We start from the raw sequence: 27,085 nt of genomic DNA, 5'->3' as shown, positions 1-27,085 counted from the left end.
TTCGGGGACGTATCGGAGTGCAGGGGAGGAGAGACGGTTGGGGGGGGGTCATTATAAATATTATTATTATTATTATTATTATTATTATTATTATTTATTTTTTTATTTTTTTTATTATTATTATTTTTTTTTTTTTTATTTTTTTATTATTTTTTTTTTTTTTTTTTTTTTTGTGAAGTGTCACTCCCACGGGCTTTGTTTAAGCCCGTGAGGTGGTGTTTATGTAAGACACCTTGTGGAGAGGAGGTGGAATAGTGTAGAGGGAGGGGTGGAGAACATCATACTGCATGTCGGGTTATACTCTTATACTTAGTCTTAACTCATCGTATAGGTCTTGTTGAAACTAATGAAGTAGAGAGAATTATTCTTGTCATTATGTGTCGGTATAGTGATTTAATTTATTCATTTATTTATTTATTTTGCAATGCAGGTAGTCTGATGGAAGACAAATAAGGTGATACTCCTGAATAATCTATTAAAGGAATTACACAGTGATATATCACGTAATGGTTCTACGTTGCTTTAATTATGTTATATGAAAATCACTACTGAAGGGATAGCAGAGACCGGTGTAGAATTGGCTGATCCAGAGAGTTGGTCCGTTGCTCTGCACCTCTCCGCTGTTGGGAAGATGTCTGAAGCCTCTGGGCTTTTCCCGGACGCCCAGGATCGATGCCCTCAGACGACGTGACCCGCGGAACTTAGCGGGAGTCCCATGGTGTAGATCAAAAACCAAGTGTATTTACTTAGAAGAAAGAAGATAAGAATCAGTATCATTTAATTCACCCCCTTTAAGCTTTGAGTGAAAGACTAGGCATGGGGCCTACAGAAGAATGAGAATTACTAAGTGTTAGAGCCAACGGACCTAACAGCTCCTTTGCCGGTTGGTAACCGTAGGCGTCGGCGAAGGCGATTTTAGTTCATGGAGTGTTATAGTGGTGGAGGGTAGGGACCCGTTGCCGCTGTGTAAGCGTAGAAGGTGCCGAAGTAGGACTTTCCATTTGTTGGAGGATTATGGTGGTGGTGGTAAGGGAGGAAACGCAAGTGATGGACAGTGGTTGGGTATTGATGAGTGAGGGTGGAAGGGCGTGGGAGGCCAGCCAGCGATGTGCGGATGACACTGCACATATGGATGATTCTGAGAAGAGCCCGTTGACGTTGGTGTCTAAATTTGGAAGAGGATATGAAGGAAGAAAGTTACGAGGGAATGTGGGGGGAAAGTAAAGTGAGGTGTACAAGGCATAATATTGTGGGTTGAATGCGGGTATATAGGGTGAGAGGCTGAAGGAAATGGAGTTTAGTGTTTGGGATCGCATGTGGCAGTGAAAGGAGTGTTGGGTGAAAATAAATTGCAAGAGAATAGGAGGCAGATAATGGGTGGAATGAAAAATGTTACGAGAAATGGGTATTTGGAGATGGATGCAAAGAAGGTTGCAAGAAGGAGTGATTGTACCGACAACGCTGGATGGAGAAGTGACATGGAACACAAAGGAGACAGAGAGAAAGAAACTGGTTTGAGAAATATGATGGGTGTTACTAGATCGAATACAGTGGGGGGATGTGGAGGCGAGGAACAGAACAGGGGTGGAAAGGTCGGATAAGGTAGAGTGCTGAGGTCGGATGGAAAGGATGACGAATGGCGAACAGTTTTAGAAAGGAGAAGTGGATGGGGTGGCCGTGAGTGGAAGACCGGGATGAAGAATGAAATGTCTTTCGAGCAGGAAAGAGAGTCATTGGAGATAATTTGCGACTGGATGAGAGGGTGTTTATACCAGTTTCCTTAATGCATTTAAATGAATTAAGGGTGTGTCTCCATGTGGTGACGTGATGGGGATGGGGGGAACCAGCTTTAGATGTCGTAATTTGTTATGAAAGTATTGGGACGGGAGATTGGGATGACCCAGCATCCACGAGGTGTTGAAATGGGAGGGGTGGGTGATTTTTTCTTTTCTTTTTTATGGGTGTGTATGATTGATTGCCTCTCCCCCCAAATAATAATAATAATAATAATAATAATAAATGGGGTGAGAAAGAACCGTATATATGATGTACACGAATTGTTGCGTCAGTGTTTTTTCACAATAGGACGTTGCCATTTGTCATGGAAAATTATACATTGACGTCAACATAGTGTCCCTGAATAGAACATTGTTGCTGCGACTCGCTGTTTGTTGTTTATGCCCGCCAAAAAAAATGAGGCTCGTGCGCTAGGTGAAGATATTCGCTTCAGTCGGAGAAGGAGCAAATCGGTCCAATTATGTCGAAAGCTGGAGGCTGAGTCGGAGATATGGGACGCGAGGTGCAGCAGGAGTGAGGGAAGGAAACTGTGAGGCAGGAGGGCACGAACTAATGCCCTTTCCACCTTTGTTGAAACTCGTTCCTCAATACCTGACGACACCCGCTCCGTCATCGTTGCGTGTTCCTGTGTAATGAAGCGTTGTCTATTCAAATTCTTGGAGCATGTCACGCCTACAAAAGAAAGAAAAAAAAAAGTGTGTGGGGGTTGGTTGGGTGGTTGGTAGTAGCAATGTTAGTGCTACCAAATGACGACAAGAAGAATAAAGTTGGGGTAGGGGGAAGTGCCAGCTTGTACGGAAGGGATTAAATTGAGGAAATTGTGTATTAGTGGACTGTTGGACCTTTGTGGTCCACTGGGCTCGCACGCTCCGCCACGAAGCAAGTTTAAACACTGGTCTTTCGAGAGCTTGCCCACTCAGGGGACGGCGCCGAGGAAAACACACTCATGCTCTTGATGGCACGCGCCTACACAGGTGTGTTTATGTAAACATGGACAAGGATGTATGCATATGCACACGATAGCATACGGATGTGTATTTCCGTGCTTGCGCGTCGAGCGCGCACCCGCGCATATGCACTCACGCCCGCACGCACAAACGCTTTGGCTTTGTGTGTGTGTGTATTCACCTTGGTCTTTTGGATCACGTGCTGGACTCGTGATCGACAGCTATTTCCCTCCCGGAAGAGAGCTCAGAGCTCGTATGACCGATCTATGGGTAATGCTATGACCTTACATACGTGTGTGTGTGTGTGTGTGTGTGTGTGTGTGTGTGTGTGTGTTTAACTAGTTGTATTTCACGGGAAGGGGAGCTACGCTTGTGGTGTCCCGCCTTTGTATCTCGCAGTGTCTAGTTTGCTCTTAAATTCATGAATGGTTTTTGCACACACTATTGTTTCGTCCAGTTTGTTCCAAGTGTCCACCACTCTATGTGGAAAACTTCTTCAGATCACTTCTATAACTATGTTTTTTTCTAGTTTCTTTCCCTGTCCTCTTGTGTTTCTCTTGTCCCAATTTAACAAATCCTCTCTCGAGCATTTCTGTGCCCTTCATGATTCTATAGATGGTCATTAGGTCCCCTCTCTTCTTTGCTCCAAGGTCGGTAACTCTAATTTAGTCAATCTCTCCTCATATGACAAGTTTGAAAGTGTGTGTGTGTGTGTGTGTGTGTGTGTGTGTGTGTGCGCGCGCGCGCAGGCAACTCTACTTCCACGGGAATTCCTACTCTTTCTCCCTCCGTCAGTGTCATTTTTTCCTTCTCCCTCTCCCCGTCTTCCCTTCTTCCTTTCCGACTCGGCCACATTTGTCTCGATTTTTCTTCGCCTACCACCTCTGCTTTTTGCTTCTGTCTCCCATTATACCACCAACCCCCCCCCCTCTCTCTCTCTCTCTCTCTCTCTCTCTCTCTCTCTCTCTCTCTCTCTCTCTCTCTCTCTCTCTCTCTCTCTCTCTCTCTCTCTCTCTCTCTCTCTCTCTCTCTCTCTCTCTCTCTCCATCTACGCTTGCTCGCTCTCCCTCTCCTTGAAAAGGAGTCCAGAACACCCTTGAATGGGGAAACATGTCATTAGGAGACCTATTCTTGCACTACAAGCTTAATTGCTTAAGAAGTGGGCCAAGTATAATTATGTAAAAAGCTGGAGCATGCGTAACGATGACCAGTGTAATGTAGCGGGTGGACTATAATGGTGTGTGTGTGTGTGTGTGTGTGTGTGTGTGTGTGTGTGTGTGTGTGTGTGTGTAACGAGATGCTTGTAATTCGCGACGAGCTCAGCGTACAACGTTGCTCGGTTTCTTACAAGGAATAACTTGAGCATGACCAACTAATCAACGCGAAGCGTTCAACCAAAACTTTACGTTGACACAAATGGTTTACGTTAGAAAGGGAGAGAGAGGAGTTTCAGGTGCCTTCAACAGTCGGGATGCTGTCTATCGTGTAACAGAATCAACCACCTGTCCCCACAGTTTCACAATTAATTCGCGCTGCTACGTTTGTGCCACTTATGGGGATGGCTTTATTTAGGGGTTGGCCCTGGTTAGGGGTTAAACCTGCCCGATTTCTTGCTAACCCTCAGCCCTACTATAGCTAGAATCTCACCTCCCTACCCCTTTACCCTCCCCACCCCTCCCCTCCTCATCGCTCCCTCTGCTACTGCCAACCACACCCTTTCAACTTCTTTCTCGCCTCTCATCGCATCCTTCAACTCCACCTCCCTCCACTCACACCTCCACATGCTCCCATTATGTTGCCTCCCCATTCCACCTCCACCTTCATCCACTCCCATTGCTTCTCTCGTTTCCATGTCTTGCAATCGCTTCCAACCTTTAACGTCGCATACGCCTCTTGATCTCTTCGAACTGCCGGGTCCTCAACAGCATAGCATAAGGGGGGTGTTTGTTGCTGCCTGTAGTCGAGTCGAGTACAGCAAGGTTAGCTACTTTTGACGAAGACCGTTTTTAGATGGCTTTTTCCTACTCGTTTTTTCTTTCTTTCTTTTGGTATTGTTTTGCTGCTGCATCAGTGTCGAAGCTGTTCTTGTATACTTTGCGCAAACCTTAGTTTTTAACTATCTAAACTGATGTAGATAATTTTCAGGCATTCGGAGTGTTTTTCATGTGAAGTTCTCCGTCAAGAAATTGATCCGGGTGATAATCCGTACCTAGCAAACTGGAAGAAAAAAGAAAAAAAGAAAAGGTTATTCTGGGATTGGGGATTCTGCGACACCTGTACACAGTACAGTGTAGTGTTTACACTGTAAGGTGTCGTTGGTTTCACGACAAAATAATACCGTCCGGCCCAGAAATCAGAAGACGGCTTGAGCGTGCTTCACTCGTGTAACACGAGTATAATAGGTAACTGTACGTTCACAGTCGAATGTTTGTCTTGCGTGTTTGTTTGTTTCTTTCGGTTTGCGTACAAGAAGAAAAAAGACGACCCGCAGTTCATTGCTTGTCGAGTTGATTGTTTTGTTTTATTATTCGTGGTTCGTTTTGGATCACGTGCTGGATCCGAGCTGTGCAGCTGTTTCCTTCATAGATGGGAGGTCAGAGGTTGTGTCTTCTCCGAATTATAAGTAATAATATGTCAATATTTCCCTTGTGGTGTGTGCATCCCAAAGGGAACAGTAACAGTTTTAGTATCAGTGGAAGCTTTTAAAAGATGGGAGAATTTGGGACCACCGTCTGTGTGAGTGAGAGAGAGAGAGAGAGAGAGAGAGAGAGAGAGAGAGAGAGAGAGAGAGAGAGAGCGCCAAATAAGAAATGTTTTCATCTTCAGTATTCAGTACTGCACGGGACTTTTCAAAACGCCGGCCCTTAGGGCACGTTTAGATAGAAAATACGACATGTTTACGAGTGTAGTATGCCTTGTATATTTAGTGTCTGTCTAGTTGAATGTCGTCATAACGGGTGTTATGTCTTAATGTCTGGTTCTTGATGCCAGTAGCCTACTTAAGTACAATGACGCTATGTGTTTGTGATGAATGCTTAGCGATTTTTGTACAGCCGATGGGACGCGTTCCATTTGAGTTTTCGCTGACTTAAAGTCCTTTCTGATCTACAGGAGTTACATTCACCCCCTTAAAATATCTACAGGAGTTTGCCATGCACATGTAGAGTACGTTCCTCTGTTGGAAATATTTCTGGCCATTGAATTGCGAATCTTTAAAATGAGTAGTTTGAAATCCGTATGCGGACTCATGAATACGATGACGCTGAATGTGTCATGAGCTGCGAGTAGGGTATACGAGGATGCATCACCTTCCTAGTTGTATTTATTTTGCAGTTGTAACTGAATGACCCCCGTAATGTGTGAACAGGCTTGATCACGTTTTCTGTGACGTTATGTTTATTCAGGGTGAAAAAGAACGAGTATAGCAGGTTAAATATTTGACGTGTAGCGTGCGATGTAACGGTTTTGCTATGCATGCCCTTGAAATCGGCTATGCTCGCCAGCCACCAGTACTACATGCCAGCACAGAGCAACAGCAACAGCAGCAGCAGCCGGTCTGCAATGTGAAAGCCTTGGCAGGGTCGAGGCGGAGGCGGGAATGACACGCTGACCCCCGACCCCCTTATGAAAACATCGTGCAAAGCTTCGACACACACCAACCGACGAACCAACCGACATGACGTCACTCAGCCAACACACCGCCACGTCTAGCCTTCTCAACTCTCGTGTCGCTTGCATGCTTCGTTCTGGATACAGGGGATGTTTTGAGTCGTGCACGTGCACACACACACACATACACGCTCGTGTGCATGCACACACGAAGTGGGATTCCTCAGAATCGTCAAATAACCTCAAATGGCTGTTTACAATTTTCGCGCCCGTCAGCAGTAAGGACCGGCACGGCAATTTGGGCCAACGTGGGAAAATAACATCAGGCGCATTCCTCATCTTCTCAGTCCCAGAAACGACTTTACCTGTACCCTCCATCCACCTCTCGGTAGTCGCTCCCTAGTATCTTTCCGTCTTCGGTGTTCTATATTGTTTCCAGTGTTCACGCCCCTTTTTCTTTTTCAATTCTCACTTCTCGTTACCCGTTCTCCCCACTATGATTATTTTCTCCCCTAAATTTTCACCCTGTCCATATTGCCCCCCCCCTCCCCTCGTCCACAGTTTCTCTCCCTCCCGTCTCCCTCACCTCGTCCACAATTCTCTTTCCCTTCCCCCTCTCCACCATTTGCCTCACCCCGTTCACTGTATCCCTTCCCCTCCCCCTCCTGTCCACCCCGAACCTCCATCCACTATTCCCTATCAATCTATCCACCGTTCCCTCCCCCCTAACCACTGTCCATGGTTTCCCATCCCCCCAGCTTCCAGTTCCCCTTTCCCGTCTATAGTTTCCCTTACCCGTTCCCTCTTTAGTTCCCCTACCCGTCCACCCTCCTCACGTCTAGTTTGCCCCCAATCCTGTCCCCCTCCCTCGTCTAAAACAACTTCCATCCCTTCCTGAGTCTCCACACCACCCACCTGGCGTCACCCGAAATGTTTTTATTCCTCAAACTTTTATGTTTTTCTTTCCGGATGGAATCATAACTTTGGACGTTGTTGTTGTTGTTTGACCGTTGTCGGCGCCAGGAGGAGAGTGAGTTTAGCCTGTCCCCCAGGACCTTCCTGAAGGAGTTCTCTCCCCGTAGCACTTCGCTGAACGAAGAGTCCTGAATATGTTATGAGATTAAGAGGTGCATGCCGCTCATGAGGGAGGTAAAAGAAAAGCCACTTGAATGGAGGGGAAGAAGAGGAACAGAGATGGAAGAGACCGTAGGACGGGACGGGACGGGATGGGACAAGTAAGCTGTGATATAAGCAAGGGAAGGTGGAAAGGGAGGGAAGAGTAATGGAAGATGAAGAGGGAAGGGGAAAATGGGGATATGGATAGAGGAAGGAAGGTGAATGGAGGAGAGAGGAGGGGAGAGTTTGAGGATCGATAAATGGTGACCTCAGATTGATTGGAAGAGAACGTGCCTGTGCCTTGGGTCGGAAATGACACACGTGGCGGAAGTAGGAACAAAGTTGGGAAAGTGAGGAAGAGGGGAAGGGATTCCAGATAGCTGCTGGGCAAGTGGCTGCCACGATAAAGTTTATAAGCACCGCCAGTAAACAGCAGTGCATAAAAACACGACTATGGAAGGAGTTAAGGGAAGAGGGCGTTTAGTACCATCAGCTCTCAGCACAGCTGTTTCACCATCAGTACACCACCGCCCTTTTAAGGTTCGCAAGAAGCCTTTTCGGGTCTGTTGTCTGTCAAGACACAGATGTCCAGGTATTAAGTGGTGGGGGTGGGGGATGGAGAGGAACCAATTATGGGTATCCATGCTGTCATTATCATCGTTCACAGGAACGGTGGTGGCGCTGGTTTCTCCCAGGTCCTTCGATTTAACTTCCTTGTGGTCGTCGTCGTCGTCTTTGGACATTCTCACAGGATGGTGGGCCCAGTCCAGTCCCGCCCCACCCAAAGGAATGGACGAACATAGGAACGTCGGGGCGGACGAGCGAAGGAGGAAGCGGAAGAACTGACCGACCGACCGACCGACCAAGCAGCCGCCCCTTTTCTTGGGGCGGTGGCGCGACCTACAGCTGACTGCTCTGGTTGGTTGGTGGCGGTGGGTGGGTGGTGGAGGTGGAGAAGACGGTGGTGAAGGAGGAGATGGTGTCGGTAGGAGTGTGGTGGTGAGGTGGGGAATGGTGATCATGATTGGGGCGGCGATAATGATAGGCAATTTTGTGAGCCAGGCAAGATGATACATTTAACTTTTTAAGTAGAGTTTTGACTTCGGAAAAACAAATTATCTTAGCTGAATTGGTTTCCAATTTTTTTAGATACTAGGCAAAGATGAATATTTACAACACAGTAACGCATTTGTAAATTTAGTTGAAGTGAAATCATAGTTGGACTTGCTTTTTATTTGACCAACGTGTGCAGAGAGGAAAATTAGAAAATTGAATTCGGTGCTCCAGCTTGTTACACACATGCAGAATTAAATGTAATTAAATTTTACAGTTCAGACCCTGAATAGATTAATTTGTTAGCCAGAACAAAAATTGTAAAGAACGGCTTAATTGAGATTAATTTGACACTTTCAGCTCGACGCCTTTACCCTAAGTTTGATAAAGTAATTCAGCGTTCATTAAGACAAAATTGGTAGAACTTCACCGTTTATTAGCTGTGTACGCACGAAGGCGGGGAGCAGGTGTGACGTCATGTCGCTCGAGTTTTTTTTTTTATATTGTACCGAACTTCCTGGATTCCAATATGGCGATCATTTGAGATGGTCAGGGATTTTTTTTTTTTTTTTTCAAACATCTTTCTTCGGGGGAAGGGGAGGTCCCATTGTTTGAATAAAATCACCTGGCGGCAACTAGAATAAACGTTTTATGTCGTAAAACGCAGCGAAAGGGTGAATGTTGGAATCTTGTTGACTGGGGAAGGTTTCCTTTCTACTGAAGGAAATCGCTTGGCTGCAGAATGAATGAACACATGTCGGAAATTTGGTAAAGGGTTTGCGAGAGGTGGAAGAGAAAAGAGAGTAAGTGGTAATTGGAAATAGGATAAAGACAGGTTAGATAGAAAAGGGGGATGTAGAAAGCTGACGGAAAATATGACGAAGAAGAGGTGGAGAAAGAGGGTGAAGAGGAACTGTCCAACAAGGATGAGGTCGATCCTGTAAATGCGTTCTGTTGTTAGGGTTGCCTCACAAGGTCGTCTCCTACAACTTTTACACACATGAAAACGACTCTTGTTGACTGCACTAGTATGTTTCGCCTTCAACCTTGCCTGGTTGGGGGTCCCTCTCAGCTGAATGAAGTCGTTTTGTTGTAGCAAGAGTAATATTTCAAAATCGCAGTACATGGATTTGAGTAAGATTATTTAGCGGCAGTCAGACAAGTAATACGAAATGCCTTCTGTATTTCAGGAGCTAAAATTCAAATACTACACATAGCTTATCATCAACATTATGAAATCTGCGTTTGGTGTTGGTATATTTTTTATTTATTTCATGATGAATGCAGTAAGAAATATGTATTAGAAATAGCAACAATTAGATAACTACCTTGGCCTGTAAGACGGTAAGGATGGATCAGGAGCCAGCCTGGGAGCTTGCCAGGTATAATCCTTAGAGCTGGAGGGGAAGGGAGACTGCTATGTATGTGCACAAGTAGCGTAGTCGGAAGCGTGCTGGTCTCGGATTCGCTTAGTTCCGGGTTCGAATCCCGCACTTCTCTCCGATTCCAAGCACTGACGATACTTACCCCCAACAGTGCAAGCGCACAATAGGGCGAAGGTGACGGCTTCGGCCGCAGCTACTCAGCGCCTCCTGGCGTAGGCTCCTCACCTATTACTGTCACGGATTCCACTCCCCACCCCCATTCCACTGATCGATTGATTGACTGTATACTGTTGGCTTAACAAATTCAGATATAAATTCAGCGCGCGATTTGAATTTCAAATCTTCTGACGCTTAGAATGACTCTTGTAATGGCATCCACGTGTAGAGTAAGGATTTAAAATTGAGCTATATACAAACTGCAAAGTAATGGATAACATTCTTTTATGTAACATTATTATAATCTTTGCAACAGCTTATGTACCTCATCGGGGTACTAAGATAAGAACTACTTTATTAAACAAATTTGTTTCTTCCTTTCAGGTAAGGATTGACGACGATAACGGTTGCTGTGTAGAGGAGAGACGTTACAACTCCCTCTCCTCCTCCCCCCCACCCTCCGTCTCCTCACCTGCAGGAAAAGGGGAGGGGTGGCAGGCTCTCCAGTAAGTTGTGTGTTGTATTCGCACCTCTAGGATAGCTGTTACTGTGCTTCTATTACTACTGATACTACGGTTACTGCTGTGTTTTAAATCAAGTCGTAAGTTTACCAGCGACGTCGTAAGTTTGCTTGCGAAGTCGTAAATTTGCTTGCGACGTCGTAAATTTGCTTGCGACGTCGTAAGTTTGCTTGCGACGTCGTAAGTTTGCTTGCGACGTCGTAAGTTTACTTGCTACGTCGTAAGTTTACTTGCTACGTCGTAAGTTTACTTGCTACGTCGTAAGTTTACTTGCTACGTCGTAAGTTTACTTGCTACGTCGTAAGTTCACCTGCGACGTCGTAAGTATGACCTTAAGAACTTCCCAGTGTGCGTCGTCGTCCTTCCTGAATCCGAGCAAATGCGAGATCAGCGGTCTGACCTGCTGACCTGCAGACCTCTCGGACAAGGTGACTTGCTTCGCACCTGTTGTGTTCCTGTTGAAGCAGCCGTGCGGTTTCAGTCAGCCGATGGGCAAAACTGCCTCTCGGTTGTGTCCTGTGCATCACCCTCTCCTCCCTCCCACCCCCTCCTCCAGTAAGCGCAACGTTACGTTGTCTTATGACGTCATCACACTGGGTTGTTTTTTCTTTGATTGTTGGAACTGATTTGCAGCTTTGGCGAAGGAATTTGATATGCTGTAGGAAAATTGTTTTCCTCCGTCATATCAAATGCCATTCTGTGTGTATTTTGTTGAAAACAAAATAGTTTGCGATAGTGATTTTGTGGCGGAACATTTTCTGGAGATGGTCAGTACCTCCGACTGATCGGAGGTTAGAGGAAAATGGCCCAGTGTGATAGCCCCCTTCGTCGTTGTTTTGGAAATATATATTTAGCCCTAAATTAAAAGAGTTCACACAAAATAATTTCGAATTAGCCAGAATAAAAGCAAGAGGCGATGGTATCGACCAGTTAAAAGGTAGTCGGCAGTCTCTTGTTTGTTTATTTGTATTATGAAAAAAAAAAAAATCATCTACAATGACCTTCGTTCGAGTTCAGTTCCTGCTAGACCGGCCGCTTGGGTTACGTTAAAGCAAGTGTTGCAGTTGCTTCCTTCTTCTCGCTCTCCTCCCTGTCTCCCTTCTGCTCCCTTTCCTCCTCCTCCTCCCCTCTCTCTCCTCCTCTTTTTGCTCGTCCTGCTGCCTGTGCTCCACGTCGTCGTCATTGTTGTCGTCGTCTTCTTCCCTCTCCTCCTTCATCTCTCCTTCTCTTCCTGTTTTACTTCTACTCTCGTCGTCATCGTCTTCCCTCTAGTCCTCCCTCTCTTTCTCCTCTCCCTCTCCTCCTCATCGTTATCTTCCTTTTCCTCCTCCTCCTCATCGCCGTCTTCCCTTTTCCTTCGTCTCTCCTTTCCTCTTCCTCCTCGTCGTCTTCATCCCTTTCCTCTTCCTCCTTTCCTTTCCTCCTTCTCCTCCTCGTCTTCCCACTCTTCCTCCCGACCTCGTTTCCTCCTATTCTTCAACCTCGTTATTCTCATACTTCCTCAGCCTCGTCATCACAGCCTACCTCCTCCGTTTTATTTTTATTTTACTTTATATTATTTACTTATTTTTATTTTACTCTCTCACCTCATCCTCTCGCTCTCCCTCATGTGCGGTAAAGAGAGTTTAGTGGGAAGATCATTGACAAAGGAAACCCTTTCTAACCCTTTGAGGCTGGGTGCAGTTCAACAAATACATGAATATATATATATATATATACAAAGGTAAAGGAAAGGGCGAATGTATGAACGAGCAAGTGCAGCGTATTACTTGCGTATTTCGTTGAAACTTGAATTTGAAGTTTGAAGTTGTTTTGACAAAAGATTTGTTAAACCGATTGTGGACGATGGGGATGGCGAAGTTCTTTCCGCCAACTTCGAAAGTTAGGTCCCTGCCATGATTTTTTTTATGTGCTATGTCAGTGTTTTCCTCTCCACCTCCCTTCCATCCATCCCTCTTTCTCTCTCTCTCCCACCCTCACTCCCCCTCTCTCATCCCTCCTCTCTCTCTATCTCCTCTCCCTCCCTCACTCTCACTCTATCCCTCCCGCTCACTCGCTCCCCTCCCCCCTATCTCTACTCTCCGTATCTCCTCTCCCTCTTCCCTTTCACTTCCCTCTCTCCTCTCCTTTTCCACTCCCCCTCTGTCTGTCTGTCTCCCCCTGATTTCCTCCCACTCTCTATCTCACTCTCTCTCCTCCCTCCCCCTTTCCCTCCCACTTTCCTCCCTCCCCCCTCTCCCTCTCCTCACTCTCCCTCTCCTCACTCTCCCTCTCCCCTCTCCCCTCCCTCCCCCCACTCTATCTCTCATATTGCTCTCTCACTTCGAACGTGTCTTCAATTTCCGGGACCATACGAAAGCAGCATTCTTTAAATGTCAATGTGGGGCAGTGTAGAAAGCGTTTTCATTTTGTGTAGATGTATCGTTGCACTTGTTTTACCGTAGATTGAAATGATCATATCGCAGAACGAGACTTCATTCTTCGCCTGTATGCATTGTCATATTTTGTGCATGAGGGCGATTTTTTTTTCGTAAGGTACAAATTTGTTTATATGCACAAGTCTAACACGTTACAGGTTTTCGACCATTTTGATGAATGCTAGATAGGTAAGTAAATTGGGAGGTAGGTAGGATGGTAGATAAGTAGGTATGGAGGGAGGTAAGTAGGTAGGGTGGTTGGTAAGTATATATGGACCCTTGGTGGTTAAATAGGTAGGTAGGTGCGTTTGTAAGTCTTTGATGTGTTTATGGTTATATGATTGATGGAAATGTCACAATACATAACTATATAAGGATGCGTTTGTGTGGACGAGTGCATGTAAACGATGAGTATGAGAAGGGAACATGACCTGGATATGGCAAAATCCAGTTCTCGACGTTCCTATGTTTACCAACATGTAGGAAGGCGTTTTTACAAGTAGTTGCCAGTTCGTCAATATGGTATTCACGTGGATGTTAAGGACAGTTAGCACATTAACAAAATTTTCTTATTAAACCATGCCAATTTTTTATATTTTTAGAGTATATGGTATTAAACTATTAAAGATTGATATTTTGAATTTGGAAGTACGTTGGAAAATGAGAAACTCGCTGGGCGCTCCTCACAAATACCGTTACTTGTCGAGTTGCCAGATGCGCGGCGACGAATCTCGCTCGTACCTTTGTAAAGCACTGTAGCAGGTTTTGAATAATTTACCAAACTCAGCATAACATCTATCAGAGGGATGTTTGTGTTATTTTTTTTAATTATTATAGATGCATTGGGAATTTACACAAGGCAACATATGGGGAGTTCATGGAAAGTTGTGTAAAATGTTGCTCCATGACCACTCGACGACTTCCCATTTGAACTTCGTTACGTGTTTTTTTTTTATGTGAACACTAGAATGTCGGTGGCTTTTCAGAGTATGTGGATGATGTTAATCGTGTACAAATGATTTCTGTTTGAACTGAGAATCTTAGGATTTCTTGTGAAGGAAGCCAGCAAAGATCTGCCGAATTATCTGGAGTTCTGGTGTAGGAATCTGACTAGTTGTCAATAATGCGAAGGAACTGACAGCGGAATCATGCCGGAAGCGTTGGCCCACTTACCGGTGATCTTGTTGTGCATAATTATTTGTTCACAATAATTTTGTAATAATACAAATCGCTGCTTAAGTTCAGATACCTAATGTATCGTTGCACCCTCAACTCCAACAATGACGTATATTTTGTTTAATTCCAGATTATTATATTAATTTGAATAGAATTACCTGGCGGTAGGCAGTAATTCAACAGTGTGTGTCTCATGTTTGAAGAAGAAAGTTACTTAATAAATATTAATTTCACGCAATTAGTACGCACGTTGTAATATATATATATATATATAATATATATATATATATATATATATATATATAATATATATATTATATATATATATATATATAATATATATAAACAAATTGAAATTAGGTTTAATAAGCCGGATTCAGAAAAGATGCAACAACACTTTATGGAAAAATTGCACCTTAATGGCTAATTAACTACGGAGTTTTCTTTCCTTGAAACCACACGTGCGCGCGCGCGACACACACACACACACACACACACACACACACACACACACACACACACACACACACACACACACACACACACACATACACACGGAGAGAGAGAGAGAGGGAGTGAGTGAGTCTGAGTAAAATCCCTGCCCAGGAGAAAAGGACTACACGATCATTACCAAATCGTGTTTGAGTGCCTCGTATAAAAGACCCGCGGTCCCCAGGAAACTGCCCATGATCCCAAGTCACGATGATGAGATTTTGTTTTCTGTCTGGATAGTGTAGGTCACTTAAGTAATAGTGGTTCGTCGTGGTTGTTGCGTCTAAGGGAATTGGGGTCTATTCTGTGTTAGTGTTGTGTTAGGTTAGTTTCACACGTATCGATTTTTCGCCGTACGCCGCCCACGACACGACGTCGTGATCTCAAATAACCATGGGTGTGTATGGACGCATTCACACGTCACGGCCACGAATACATGTGAAAGCGTCCATAGTTACTTGAGGACACGACGGCGTGTCGTGGACGGCGCACGGCGTAAAGTCGATGCGTGTTAAACGAGCTGTAGTGTTGGATGACACAAACCCGGTTTGTCAAACATGTTTGTCAAGAGGTTTGACGAGGATTCAGACGGTCAAGCCAAACTATCCAACCTAAGTGTAACTCGTGCTAAGCAAAGATGCCTCTCGACCAAGACGTATTTCATTTACCACAAATCTTGTTATGCTCTATATTTGTGGATAAATTCAGATGATACCTCACTTTCATCTTCCATTACATTCCTCTATATCCATACTTCCGACAGAAGATGCAATTGTTGTCTATTTAAGGTGTGATTAGCTACTGAGGCTTGTGTTTGACCGTCGTTCTCACGATCAAACTGTTGATGACGTCATGTCGCTTGCAGGCCTTCCACTAAAGTCAGGCCCTTCAAACCGTTTGATAAACGTGTTTGACAACCAAATATTCTCATGGTCAAACATCACTTCAAACGCGTGTTTGACAAACAGTTTGACCGTGTGAATGGCCCTTTGTGGATAATTTCTTTATGTATGGATTAATTTATTTTTAGTATGATTAGTAGAATATCGGTGTTTTGCAAATTGTTTTGGGGGGAATATTTGTATATTGGTGTCGTGTAGTCCAGACGTTTATTTTTCTTGAAATATGTTGTTTTGTACTATGCCGTGGATACATAGCAAAGTGTTGTTGTAACGTTGTTTATGTAGTGCCTAGTGTTTCTGCAGCTAAGTCTATGCTTGTAACTGTTTAAAGTAGCTTCTCTTACTTGAGCTCACTGGATCTGATAAGTGGTTGTTTCTTAGTCTCGTGTTTGTGTTGGGGTGTAAGCAACGTCACGGAAGACTTTGAAAGGATGCAGAGATTTTGTGCAAGCTATAAGTCTTTTCAAGGTCTGGATGTGTGTGCGCTTTGGGGTTCTTCGGGTGTTAGGGTGGAGAGTTTTGTACGAATAGGTGTATTGGTGATGAAACTGTCACGTCTGGTCCATACGAGATGTTCAGAGATACTCTTCATTATCGCAAGTATCTTCAAAGGTGTGTGTGTGTGTGTGTGTGTGTGTGTGTGTGTGTGTGTGTGTGAGAGAGAGAGAGAGAGAGAGAGAGAGAGAGGTGGGGGAGGGAGAAGAGGAAGGGAGAGAGGATACAGGTTAAGCAACAGGCATGGTTAAATGATATATATATATAAGATGGTACAGTGGATGTGGTAGTTATATGGCATCAAGAAAAACAAAATAATTCATATTAATATTAATAATAATTAAAATGCCCGCCCCCACACAACGCTCTCTTTCCAGGCATCATTGCAGTCTGCACGAATTCTTCAAGCTCCCTATATATAATATATCATTTGCGTAACAAGCGTGACTGAGCAGATTGCTTTGATAAAAACCTTTTCAGTTCTTTTGGTCCAAGGTTAAAACTTATTTTCAGAAAACCAACCGATGTGGCTTTATCAGCATAGCAAAGCTTGGATGCAAATATATACGGACATCTAATGTACAGTTGCCTAAACGGCTATCAATGTTCTTTTATATTTTTCAGACAACAAATGAAAAAATAAAAAGTGAGTACGGTAGAATGGAACCAGCAGTGGTTTGAGAGGGTACCGGAAGAGTGATTGTTGGTCATTTAATTAAATGACAGTCCTATATAGATTAAAAGTCCGGTAGCTGGTACCTACATTAAGATATCAAAGACTCATTTCCGTTACATTTTCACTGCGCTGTGACGACGTGACGTCATGTCGCTTCATTCAAAACCTTTCCATTTCGATCATTCCCACTCTTATTATTCAAATTGCATTGTAAAAACAATTATGTCACATGCATATTCAGTGTATTAAACAATATATGACACTTTCAAGTAATATGTAATTCGATCAAAATGCTTACTGATTAAACCTCCATGCTTTTTTTCTTTTCATTCTTTTTAAGAATATTAATTACACTCTGAAAAAGTTCTGTTGTATTAAGTGAAATAGATTTGAATTGTAAAGAAAATAAGATCAGTGAACATCGATTGATCAAGATAAATAGTTGTTTCAAAAATCTGTTGTCTATATATTTATGTACCTTGGCAGTCGTTCGTTTCGAAATATTTCGTGTAATTACCAAATTGGTGAGGAACAGTGTGGTTTTAGGACAGGTAGGGGTTGTGTAGATCAGATTTTTGTGGTAAGACAAATATGTAAGAAAGCTATAGTCAAAGCTAAGGATGTTTTTTTTGTCTTATATGGATATGAAAAAGGCTTACAACAGGGTAGACAGGAAGGCACTGTGGTAGGTACTGCAGATATATGGGATAGGAGGAAAGTTGTTGAGAGTAATTAAGAGTATTTACGAGAGTAGTACAGCTTGTGTTAGGATTAGAAATGGAGAGTGAATGGTTTGAGGTAAAGGTGGGACTTCATCAGGGATGTGTTATGTCTCCCTGGCTGTTCAATCTATACATGGATAGGGTGGTGCGAGAGGTGAATGCAAGTGTAGTGGGTAGGGGGTTGGGAGATGGTTAAAAAAAATTGAGAAAAGTGGGAAAAGCCAGTTGTTGTTTGCTGACGACACTGCGCTTGTAGTAGGATCAGAGGAGGGATTGTGGAAATTAGTGACAGAGTTTGAGAAGGTGTGTGAAAGAAGGAAGCTGAAGATAAATATGGGCAAAAGTAAGGTGATGAGGTGTACAAGGGGAGAGAGTGACAGCAGGCTGGAAGTGAGCATTAAGGGAGAGAGACTGGAGGAAGTGAATAGTTTTAGATACTTGGGTGCGAATGTGGCAGGAAAGGGAGGAGGGGGGGTGGAGGTAGAATGTAGACTGAGTGAAGCGTGTAAATGCCTTGGTGGATTAAAAAGTGTAATGAGAAATAGATATCAGGGAATGGATTCTAAGAGGAGGTTATATGAAGGAGTGATTGTGCCGACAGCACTGTAGGGGCAGAAACATGGAACATAAGAGAGGAAGAGAGGAGTTTGAATGGGTTTGAGATGAAATGTCTGTAGTATGATAGGTGTTACTTGGCTAGATAGTGAGAAATGAGGAGGTGAAGAGAACAAGGGTGGAAAGGGAGTTGGGAGATAGGGTTGATGAAAGAGTATTAGGGTGGTTTGGACACATGGAAAGAATGAGTAAAGAAAGATTAGTAAAAGAGGTGTGGAAGGTAGTGATGGAATGAGGGAATATGAGGGGGCGTCCTAGGATGAGATGGATGGATGGGGTAAAAGGGGCATTACAAAAGAGAGGAATGTCTGTTGAGGAAGGACGGGAGAGGACAGAAGATAGGGGTGAATGGAGAAGGGTTGTATATGGATGATGTGATGCATGAGGGGGAGTGGATGGGGGATGGGGGTGAGGAAGTGTGTATGAGAAATAATTTGGCGCAGCCCGAAGGGATTTCTCCCCGTCTTCTCCTTTTCTGCACGAGGGGACAGAGAGGGGGTGTCGCCAAATTAATGAAGCGGCCTTGCTGTGGATGTGCTGTGTCTTGCGACACTGCTTCTGACCCAGGGCAGTGGACAGGATGCAGGGATGACCCGTCATCCAGGAGGTGCCAAGATGAGAGGGAGGGAGGAGGGTGGAGGGGAGTGGAAAATTAGATGGAATGGGTGGGAGTGGTTTCTATGCCTTTTTCTTTTTGGCTACCCCCCGTGTAAGAGGGAAAAAGCCTTTGGTATATGTACCAAATATTTACATCATATTTCTAAAAAAAAAAAAATTATATCTTGCTTCAAGATCCAAGCCTCCATTTCATAGTAAGTTACATTTTCTTTTGACAAAAGAGTTACCGGGTGAACGAAACAATACGTAAACTTGAATGTTATACTTTTGGGGAAATGTACACAACTGTCGAGAAGAAACTGAAGTTGTAGCCCGTTTGATACAGTGTGTCCCAAATGCAATTTGTGATTATTTCTTCATTAATTGACCTTAGCAAGATGGGACAACTGTTCACATCACAATAAGGCAGTTATAAAAAGATATAAAAGTCTTGTTGACTTTTGGGCTCGCCTCGTATTTGCGTTCTCATTCTGTTGGTAAAGTGGAATAGACCAATCTTCGAACTGTCTTCAGATAGACAGACAGACACAGAGCCCTGGATTGAAAAAAATTATATATAGCACTGCAAACTGGAACCCCGCTCTGTTGGGAAAGGAGTTTGTGTGTGTAAAGTCAGCATTAAACAAAGAATGGACCATACAAGTACTCTCGTTAGGATGGTAGATGTCGATCACGAGTCTAGCACGTGATCCAAGACCATATTGGTGGATCTCTCTCTCTCTCTCTCTCTCTCTCTCTCACACACACACACACACACACACACACACACACACACACACGCACACATTTCAGTCAAGGCAAAAGATAACAGTTATCAAGTAGAATTATAAGATGAATCTCTTCTCACTCTTGGGAAAAGGGTGACTCAGGGAATGTGCTGAATAAGGCAAATATCAAGGCTGCGACAGACATGAGCCCTGGCTGTCTATATACACTTGACTGCTCTCTTTCTCTCTCTTTTTCTTTCTCCTTTTTTCCACAGCTGTGGACCAAAATAAAAAAATTCCCATTATATACTAACGCAATCATAATAAAATAAAAATAAATGAAACAGTAACTACAAAACTACTACTTAGCAACGTTGAAAAAATAACACATCTGTATAGTCACAGTGTATTGCCGCTAAAAAAACAAAAAAAAACAAAAAAAAAAACAAAAAAAAAAAAACGCTTGAGCGCACTCCATTGACCCCCAGCAGTGTGACGGGAGAGAGGGTGGACCCTTCCCCAAGTTGCCGAGATGTGAGGAGCGGTTGTGTGGGTTTTGACTTCGTGTGATGTGGGTACCTGCTTTTAACTCGGCCACTTCACAAGGGTGAAATGGCCTTTGGTGTGTATTTGTATGTGTGATTCACTATGGTCTTTGGATCACGTGTTGGACTCGTGATCGACAGCTATTTCCCGCCCGGAAGAGAGCTCAGAGCTCATATTTGACCGATCTATGGGTAATGCTGTGACCTTACACGCACGCGCACACACACACACACACACTTCTCCCACGAGAGTTGGAGTAACGACTCGCAGGGCAGCGATACTGAAATTATTTCAGCCTTGGGCGGGATTCGAACCCGGACCTCTGTAGTGGAACTCTAGCCACAGCGCCACGATGTGTGTGTGTGTGTGCGTGCGCGCGCGTTTTCATGTTATCCTCCAGCAGGAAATAACTATCTACATTCTGGAACTAAACCTCGGCACTCTGGAGATTCCTGGTTACCCAGATCGCTTTCACATATTCTGGTATTTTTAACACGAAATCTTTCGTTTCAAGTATTGGAGAAATTCCAAATTCCAGAGATTCTCAATTGAGAGCTAAATGAGAATGGTCAAAAGATTAGACCAGAACTTTTCATGTTACAAAATTTAAATTCTTTATCTGACATTTTTTATATATTCTTGAAAATTACGTAATTGTACGCTAAATACTACATAGGAAAATATATCACGTAATCGACAAAAAAAAAAGCATATTGACGTGAAAACTATATCGTAGGACAATTTTTTCTCGTGTCTATACCTGACGGGATGCAAAGTATCTCATCATTTCTTGGAAATAAAATTATTTCGTCTGTGATGCATTTTTATTTGGGTCAAATGCACTGGGATCTTACACACCGGGTTATACCTTTCCCTATTGTCATCATTCCTGCCAAGTGATTTTATCCATCTTCGTGGAATCCCTTCTGCTGTGATGGGGTACCTCTCTCCCTTTGCCTCCCTCCCTCCCCCTCCACGGCCGTACTCGTTTTCTATATCGGACGGCTCCACCCTGGAAACAGTTACAGCGTTGGTATATCAAGCCGTCGTCTAAAGATTCGAGGAATTGTTGATGGTTGATCCTGATTATAAGAAATGACCCACTTAGAACCATACATACATACTCTGCTAACGTACAAATGAATGTATTTGGACCAAAGTTGTGAATATTTATTTTAATAATTCTCAATTTCTTTCCTCCCTTCCTCGTTCCCCATATATGCATGAATATACGGGAGAGTACAGTAAATTGGTGATGCCTTTTAGACAAGTATAGTTGAGTAATATATGTAGTGTGTGTGTGTGTGTATGTGTAATGATTATTCATCGTAACGAATTTTGAGGACAGGAAACTGAAAAACGAGAAGAATTTTGAGTTTTATTACTCAAAGCTCTTCAGTTTCAGTGTCCTCTCTGTCCTCAATATATATATATATATATATATATATATATATATATATATATATACACACACACACACACACCTGACCTTGATGAAAAAAGTAAACGATGCAATATTTCCAATCGACAGACGTGTTGTTTGTTTGCATTCTGCAATGTTGACCTTTTGCTTACCGCTAACTCCTTGCGATCCGGTAGTGAGTTGGGGCACAGGCATGCGAGCGGGCGGCGCGAGTCGACTGGGGGTCTCTCCTGGGATACGTTAATGCTGCTACGTCATCTCTAAACTCGGTGTAGTGTGCCGAGTAGATTTTGTTGGTTTAGTTTACCCTTTCGCGTTGACTGGGGAGGGAATTCTCCCCTTAGCTGAATAAAATTGTTCTTTGACAGAATAAAGTAGTGTACAACGAATTTGTTGAAAGTTTTAGGATCACAAAACACGTGCGCGCGCGCTCACCACACACGCACGCACACCACACACACACACACGCACACGCACACCACACACACACACACACACGTTTATATAATCTGTCTGCTGCTTGGGCTTGTTATGAGAAGGTTTGGTATCTCCATTACGATGGTTACTTTGATGTATTTTCCGGACCCAAGGCTAGACAATGTTTATCATGTACTGGATTGAACGGCCTAAACTTGAGAGAGAGAGGGGGGGGGGCGGCTAACGAGAATTCTTTTTTAACACTGAATTCGGCCCACCTCAGATGAGCAAGATGATCTGTTCTTTGCACCAAATAAAAATGTTACGATGCAGGTGGTTGAGGGTGAAGGACCTTATCGCTTCAAGCGGACGAGCCGGGCCTCGACGACGCCTGTTATTCTTGGGGAATTTTGAATCGACGGCGCTCCTCCTCGTGACAATCTCAGGATCGGCTGACCATGTTGGTCTCTCGAGCGCTCTAACTTTGGACTAAGAACTCTACCTTTCGTTCTTTCTCTCTATTTCTATCTCTATTCTCTCTATTACTTTCTCTTTTCTATTTCTCTCCCCCCCCTCTTTCTCTCTCTCTCTCTTGGTTGTAAACGATTTCATCTAGCTGTGGATTCTGGACAATTTAATTTAAACTGTTTTGAACAGGGACAGTCTTTATATGAGCACGTTTTTCACGCTCGGATCTTCATATGATACTTGCTTTGAACACTGATCTTCATCTGAAACTCGTTTGAACAATATGCTCCTTGGCGGAATAGAATACTCTGCCATTTGCCAGAATAAAAACCCGAAATTATTTTTATTTATCTTTATTTATTTATTTATTTATTGATTTTTTTTTTTTTTTTTTGCGCAAGCTGCTGTGTGGGTTGCCCGAAACCCCATATTGTAACCGAATCTCCCCTTGCTTTTGTATCAACTCGCCTGGAGTTAACCAGAATAGAACCTATGCTGCTCTTACGTCACCAGATCGAAGGTGCTGGGAACGTCTTGAATTCCACGAAAGTGGACAAGTCGTCATTCGTGTTCGATTGTGTGGTTTCAGCAGCTCGGATGGTAGAGGATGGGAAATTCCAAGGGGCTCGCGTCATGTGGAAATGACCCGGGCACGCGCGCACGCGCATACACACAACCACGAACTGACGGACAGCCACAGACAGACACGGGCGGACGAACATCGGGATCGCTGATACCCCACACCGGTTGCTGTTGTGAAACGAACGATGACATCCTCACAGGCTTGAACATAGACTTGTGTAGTTTGCTGTTCAAACATCCACGTGTGTTTGTGCGCGCACACACACACACACACTACGGCGGTCCGGGTTCGAATCCTGCCCAGGGCTGAAATAATTTCAGTATCGCTGAGCTTCGAGTCGCTATTCCAACTCTTGTGGGCGGGGAGCTGGGGGTGTGTGCGCGTATCAGCATTACCCATAGATCGGTAATACGAGCTCTGAGCTCTCTTCCGGTAGGGAAACAGCTGTCGATCACGAGTCCAGCACGTGATCCAAAGACCAAGGTGAACACACACACACACACACACACACACCAAGCGCTCGCAGCTTCTCTTGAGAACGAATGTGCATGACCATGCTGGGTTCTTTGTTTCCGGTCGAACTGGCTGTCTTCTCCTGGCTTCTCACGATGCACGCGCGTGTACACAGCATCGTGCCTATCCCGTTGATTGACGGCAAGCACTGGGGAAGATGAGACTGCACCGTGAGGCGTTTAGTCATGGTCAGGTCGACGCAGCAGTCACAGGTAATTTGGAGCGAACTTCAAGGTGCTTGAAAAAGTGCAAGAAAAAATAAAAAGCCTTTCAAAAGCGAAATTCATCAGTCAGAAGTTTGGTTTACAAAATTGACTTTTGTCACTCGCATATGTTCTATGCATTGAGTGGGGCAGACTTGATAATTTTTTGGATCTAATCTCGAGGTACTTGAAAAAGTTCAAGAACTTAGTTTCTTGCAGAAATGGAAATCGTCCCACAGGAGTCGAGGGTTACATGTTATTTTTAACTTGAAATGTGCCAAGGAGAATATACGCATCCAGGTGGATGGTGTGACCTGCCTACGTAATTAAATAGTGTAATAGCCGTGCGCGCGTATGCGTCTGTCTATACCGCGCATGCGCAATCGAGATGCTTAAGTCAACACGGTGACGCACGGTAAGACTTGTTCTAGCTGAAGCCAGGCTTCAGGAGGGCGAACTTCCATCTTGAAGGAAGGTTAAAACCTACCATCTTGAAGGAGGTTAAAACCTACCTAACCCTCCTTTCCCATCAGCTCCGAATCGCTTCGTCCGTAACCAGAACGAAATCCATAAAGTACGTCACAATGTTGAAGAGGATAACGGTCCGGATTCCGCGTCATGGTGATGATCATGATAAAGAGTGATCTTGATCGTTGAGCAGGTGCATCGAACTTCGCTCTGTCCTCGCTCACTTCCCACGTTACCTCACTCTCTCCCCATCAATATCTCACACTCTCTACTTCCCCCCTCCCCTTTTTTACATAATTTTCTTTCTCGTACTTTTTCATATTTTGCCTTTTTTCGACTTTCTGGTTCCCCTTTAGTAATTTTCTATAGTTTTTTAGTTGCTAATATTTTTCGCTTTGTCTTGTCTTTTTTTTCGAGAAACTATTTTGTAGAGGAGCAAAGATATCGACACAGTCGTTCATAAATTTGGAAGTTTTAGTGGTTAGAGCGCAAGCTAACACACACAATGTACATGAAATGTTTCTTGAAAAAAACATCCTTCCGAGTATTGCCATTAGCCAGAAACTATACAGAATTGATAAGCAAGCTGATACAAAGTTGACAATTTCAAGTAGAGCGATTATTCAAGAACGGTTGAAAAGACCTCTGTTAAATGTCCATACATTTTAATTTATTGCAAATCAAATGATCCATGAACTGTAGACTACAACATGTACGGAAAAGTGTGTTTAGGATTTTTATACCTGTGAATATCTTAAGCAAATTTTGCAGATAGCGTATGACTCAGGCAGGACTGTCGTATGTTACCGGTTTTTGCTCGCAAGTATGTGGATATTGCCGTTGCGGGAGTAAGGTGGTCCCATGAAGCAAGAGCTCTTGCTCTGAAACGAGTTAAGAAACTAGGGTGCTGAATAAGTGAAGCAGTTTCGTATTTAAAGTTCCCGTTTTTTTTTTTCTCGGCTGAACCAAATTGTCTGGCAGTTGCCAGGGTTAATGCAAGATGCACAAACGGATTTATATTTATTCTTAATTGGGATGGGAGGGCTTTACTTCAGATTAGTAAATAGCTAAATACTGACCAGACTGAATATACAAAACTAGCAAACTGGCTACGCACACGGAATGATCAAAGAACCCGTTACAACATAAAAATATCGGGTTATGAATGGCTAAATACAGATTAGCATATACATTGAACTAAGATCCGTCCATGCTGTGGAAAAATTTATCGTGGGCCAATGAAGCCATCCATTGTGAAATCCTAGACAGGGTACGGTTATCGTATTGCATCTAGCATCTACCATGCGCTGCACTACACTGCCTGCCTTCTGCTTGGGACTTGGAGGCGTTGCTGCCGGGTTGTCTAGATCCTGGTTTAATATTTAATTTGTTTTTAACCGTAACCGTTAGCATATTTTAGGTTGGCATTCTGCAGACAGTTCCTTCTTCTTGCATGCCTTCGACGTGTCGAAATCCAGCAGGACATGACTGTGGTGAAGAATGGAGAAAGAGTGATGAAGACAGTCATCGCTGGCAGCCTTGGTGACGACTAGCGGGTGAAAACATGAACCCAGAGCGCGCCGGCAGAGTTTGAGTGCAGGACCCTTTAAGGAAGTGGCCTGCATCCTACGCTTAACACAGCAGGATCTTCGCATGCTTTCTTTAGAAGAGGCTTTAGGAAGATCAATTTCACTAAGGGTATGGGTCTTGCCCCCCAGCAGGCATAAGTTGGCTTCATAAATAAGACGCAAGTGGAATCCTGTTTTTGTGTAGAACAGTTTCGCTTACGCTCACTTCGGGGCCCCATGTGGAAGAAGTGTTGGTGGTGGCGGTGGTGGTAGGTGTTCGAGAGGAGGTGGTACATGCAGTCCCGTGGTGATGGTAGCTGGATAGTGATGGTAGGATTGATGCTTGTGGCGTTCAGGTTATTGCTAGGAATGTGGGTGAGGCCGCCCATAAAGAGAACGATACTTTTATTTTATTATTAATAAATAGATACGATGTGAAACTGATAAATACGAGTAGAACATGGTTATGTAGAAGGTGACTGGACGGGTGTAGTAACGGTAGGTTGATTTTCAATAGTCAGACCGTTGTGGTGACATTAACCTCCCTCTATCCTTTGCAAGGTTATTTTATTCATGTCCATGATCCTCATTTGGTATCAAAGGGGTTACCCTTAGACGATTAACCCCTTTTGTACCGTGTAGTAGTATTTCTCCGAATGCGGGTGATTGAAACTAGTTTTTATTTTTGTGACTCCACCTCAGATACGATTTTTTTTCGTAAACGTCGCCTGATTTTATTTTAGCCGAGCGACAACACCACCTTGTTGGAAGTCGACGATCCGGCCGAGGCTGTCTCGGTTGAAAAGTTGTTCCTGTGAACAGATTCTTCCGCTGCCACGTTTCAAAGAATCAGGTTAACCCACCATTGCCCGGTGCTCCCATATTGTATTGTGGGTAACGTCATTTTTTTTTTTCCCCGTCAGAGTAAGGGTGCAGGGGTAGGTAAGTTTAATTGATTGCTCGAGGTTTCACCTTCGGGTGAAAGAAACCAGCTTTATCCAAGAGCTCTTGAGTTCGATTCTTAGCAAATTATAGTAATGATTAATAATAATAATAATGGCGCTAAGCTCGTCGCTGTGGACAACAGTTTAGTAGTTGATTCCATACACAACCAAGACCGCTCTTCTCGAGGCCTGAAGTTTCCGAAAACTTTGCTCTGGCTTCGTTTACTGAGTCGATCTTCGAAAGTATTCCATTTTGGTTATTCGACCTTACCTTGCCACTCGCCTCCGTGAGGGGACCATTCTCGTGGTGTCGCATACTGTTGTTCCTGGGATTTTAGTGGGGACCCCATAAATTATGCACATAACCCGATTCTGGTAGCCGGTTTATATAGCAGGTCGTGTAACACGCACGTACACACGTGCTCGCACACACTTGTGTATGTATATTATATATATATATATAATATATATATATATATCGTGCATGTGTGTATACAAGTAAAATGAATCATTGAACGAGGATATTTATCAATTATGAATCATTGTTA

General features: G+C 43.8%; 1 protein-coding gene across 1 annotated transcript in view; it reads left to right on the top strand.

The window, feature by feature from the left end:
* The window catches only part of LOC143025572 (uncharacterized), a 213,068-nt gene that overhangs the window by 52,261 nt on the left and 133,722 nt on the right, over positions 1-27,085 (top strand). The window lies entirely within an intron of this gene.

The sequence above is a fragment of the Oratosquilla oratoria genome, chromosome 5, assembly GCF_046742065.1.
Source record: "Oratosquilla oratoria isolate Oo_2021 chromosome 5, ASM4674206v1, whole genome shotgun sequence".
Taxonomy (NCBI): Eukaryota; Metazoa; Arthropoda; class Malacostraca; order Stomatopoda; family Squillidae; genus Oratosquilla; species Oratosquilla oratoria.
Note: the sequence above shows the minus strand (reverse complement) of the source record. Positions and strands in the feature narration are given on the sequence as shown.